Source organism: Salvia splendens, unplaced genomic scaffold, assembly GCF_004379255.2.
Source record: "Salvia splendens isolate huo1 unplaced genomic scaffold, SspV2 ctg824, whole genome shotgun sequence".
In the NCBI taxonomy this organism is placed as follows: domain Eukaryota; kingdom Viridiplantae; phylum Streptophyta; class Magnoliopsida; order Lamiales; family Lamiaceae; genus Salvia; species Salvia splendens.
This window is the reverse complement of record NW_024599503.1, coordinates 1-3,697: the sequence shown is the minus strand read 5'-3', so window position 1 is coordinate 3,697 and position 3,697 is coordinate 1. Positions and strand designations below refer to the sequence as shown.

Below are 3,697 nucleotides of genomic sequence, written 5' to 3'. Positions count from 1 at the left end.
TTTTGATACGTAGTAGTGGAGTCATTTATCTTTTAGTAACACATTTCTTCTAACTTATTTACTCTCTTCATTTTTCTACCTTTTTTATTTACTACTTTATTCTTCCTTTACACAATCCACTTAACACAATTTTTCTTAAACTCCGTGTTGAAAAGAAATGCCTTCACTAGTATGAAACGGAGGGAGTAAAAAAAGTGATATAGAAATTTTATGTTAATTTGTAATAATCATTTTGAGAAAAGATAAATGTACATAAATTTTCCAAATTAAGTTTATTTTAGCATAAATTAATAAGTCATCCTCCGTGATTCACTCGTTAAAGTGAAATTACAGTGAAAATTAACCCAATTTTGTATAAAACAGATATCTTAACAAAGTTAGAGATAGAATAAATATAAATATAATTATTAAAGATTGTGATAATTTCAAATTTTAAAATTTAAGATAATCTTCATCTTTATGCGTAGAAATATTCGCGAATCAGAAAATTCGTGATGCGCAATACACGGCGCCCCGGGGGCAAAATCGTCCCAACAGATATCAGCGGCACAAGTAAGCGGAGGGTATATCCGTAGTTTCATGAAAACACGCGTCGCACGCACATTCTACTATCTCCCTATTTAATGAGCTTCCCAACCTATTCCTTCTCCCACAAATATCGCTCCTCCACATACCGAATTCTAGAGATCTCTTATATTCTTCCCAGAAGATTTTTCAATTCAGTCGGTCGAGAACTCTCATTCTAGGTTTGTTTTCGATCTTCTCCAAGAATATATTTATTTTTAATACGTGAGTCAATTTTGCTCGTTGTTTCGATTTTGTTTTAATGCATGAAACTGTTTGCTGATGAGATTTTGTTTATATTTCCTTGAAATTTCAGTTTTGTTTGCCGAAGCTTGGGGATAAGGAGCCTCCTGGGTCGTTTGTTTAATTTATAATCATCATCTATTTGTAAGTTTCAGATCTCCGTTGTTCTAGTCGTTTTTTTTAATTTATTTTTGTAGATTCATTGTTGCATATGATATATCGATAAATTTTAAATGTTAAATTGGTTTTTGATTTGGATATATTATAGATTTGAGTTTTATGTGGTAATACGCGATTCGTGAAGCTTGTTTACGAATTCGCCTATGATTATTTTGATCCGTTTTATTCTACGTTGTATTTTTCTGTGTTTTGTCATTGTTTTTATCTTTTCCTTATATGCGTTTCTCTTTTCCTATAAGCTCCTCAATTCAGTTTCTGGATCAGACAAATATCAATTGCTGGTGCACTATTGAATTAGTCATGTATACATGTTTATATCACGGAATTTTGGGTGTAAATTTGAGCGTAGAAATTGAGTATTTTCATATACTATTGATAAGGTAATTATGTTATGTGTTTCCTGAGGGGTTCTGTCGCTATGTTTAGAACGCATTTGATAATAATAATTTGTAATACACTTTTCAAAATCTTTGTGTCGTCATAGTAGTGCTTTTCCCGTTTCTGCTGTGCTGTATGTTACTTTTACTGTTTGTTATAGCTTCTAAATTTTAGTATTTGATTCATTTTGCAGGAAAAATTGAATGATCTGATGGAGTCAAAGGGTGGGAAGAAGAAATCTAGCAGTAGTAAATCCCTATTCTACGAAGCTCCCCTCGGTTACAGCATTGAAGACGTTCGACCAAACGGTGGAATCAAGAAATTCAGATCTGCTGCATACTCAAACGTGAGCACCAATTTCAACTGTTTAATCGTTTTTACTTTGCTTATTACTGTATGTTGTTTACTAACTTAATCCTTTTCTTCTCCCTCTTATGCAGTGCGCTCGCAAGCCATCCTGAGATTCGCCAAGCTTTACGATAACCCACCCTGCGTTGCTAGCAGGACTATAGCTTAGATTTTGTCTTTCCATTCTTTCTTTCCTCATCCTTGTTATTCTCTCTGCAAAGAATCCCGCCAGTTGATTAATCCAAAATGGACATGCCAGTCTCTGCAATTGGGTTTGAGGGTTATGAGAAGAGGCTTGAGATCTCTTTCGTTGAGCCCGGAGTATTTGCTGACCCCGATGGCTATGGCCTCGCGCGCTTACCAAAGCACAGTGGATGAAATCTTAGATCCAGCACAATGCACCATTGTTGCATCTCTGAAGAACGATGATGTCGACTCCTATGTCCTCTCTGAGTCGAGCCTCTTTGTTTACTCATACAAGATAATTCTGAAAACGTGTGGCACTACAAAACTACTGCTGTCTATCCCACCGATTCTGAGGTTGGCTGATGGACTTGGACTGACTGTGAGCTCTGTTAGATACTCCCGTGGAAGCTTCATATTCCCGGGTGCTAGCCATTCCCCCATCGCAGCTTCAATGAGGAAGTTGCTGTTCTTGACAACCATTTCTCCAAACTTGGACTTATGAGCGAAGCCTATGTGATGGGAGATGCCGATGAGCACCGAGAAGTGGCATGTCTCTCTGCCTACTTGGAGCCGTCAAGTGATGTGGAACTGTTTACACCCTTGAGATGTGCATGACCAATCTGGACCAGAAGAAGCCTCTGTGTTTTTCAAGAACCAATCCAGCTCTGCTGCTATCATGACTGATGCATCTGGCATCAGGAACATCCTCCCTGAATCAGAGATATGCGACTTTGATTTCGACCCTTGTGGGTACTCCATGAACTCGATCGAGGGAGGCGCGGTGTTAACTATCCATGTCACCCCAGAAGATGGCTTCAGCTATGCAAGTTTCGAAACAGGCGGGTATGATTTTGAGAAGGTGGACTTGACTCAGCTCGTGGAGAGGGTGTTGGCATGCTTCAACCCGGCCAATTCTCTGTGGCTGTGCGAGCTTCTGTTGCTGGGAAAGAGCTTGATTCTGCGTTTAAACTGGATATTGCAAAGTATGGGTGTGCCGGGAGAGATGCGAGGTGCTCGGCGATGGTGGATCTGTTATCTACTGCAACTTCACGAGCGCTGCCGGGTGTGGATCTCCGAGGTCGACTCTGCACCAATGCTGGAGTGAGAGCGAGGATGAGGAAATCGAAAAGAAATAAATTTTCTTTTGAGTCTCCGTTTCTATGATACTACTATTCTACTAGTGTCTTGCTCAGTTTCTGAGATATGTGAACTTGTTTTGAAAAACATTTGATTTAGTCGTTTGTGTTTTGGTTTTTTACTTTTCCAGTGCTGTAATAAAAGAGGGGCATTTTACTGTACCCTCTCTTTGATATATATAGGTATTGTTATTTGCTTTTTATATATTTGCCTTTCATATTTCCTTCATTTCTTATATCTGCTTAAATTAGAACATGTATCGTCTGTTGCTGCTAGATTATAACCTCAGTTGAGAGGTTAATCATACACTTCTTCAAATTTGTACTACCACATTCATCTTGTGGCTACTCTGGCTTAGGGGTCTGAATGTTTAGACGGAGAGAGCGTATCGTTTATGCATGTGAAGAAGTATTGGAACATTTAAAGAGGTTCGTTGAATGAGGGAAAGATGGAGATGGGTCACCAAAATTTGAGTAGGGAGAGCAATATCCTTTATGGACGTGGAGGAGGATTGGACATTTCTAGAGGTTAGGTATGAAGAGTGTGTATCCAAGTAAGATGCATTCAATTTGCGGTGCATGCATCAAGTTAGTTTTGTTGAATAAAGTAGATATTCACAATGTGAACCCATTATAAACAACTTTATGTAAAATTATGGCAT

General features: G+C 38.4%; 1 long non-coding RNA gene and 1 pseudogene across 1 annotated transcript; both read left to right on the top strand.

Annotated features, from left to right (window-relative positions):
- The first annotated feature begins 657 nt into the window (after window positions 1–657).
- LOC121791481 lies at window positions 658–952 on the top strand. Its single transcript, XR_006048576.1, has 2 exons — window positions 658–789; window positions 881–952. It is a non-coding gene; the product is annotated as an uncharacterized LOC121791481 (long non-coding RNA).
- A 920-nt stretch (window positions 953–1,872) lies between these two features.
- LOC121791480 lies at window positions 1,873–3,065 on the top strand (annotated as a pseudogene).
- The last annotated feature ends 632 nt before the right edge of the window (window positions 3,066–3,697 follow it).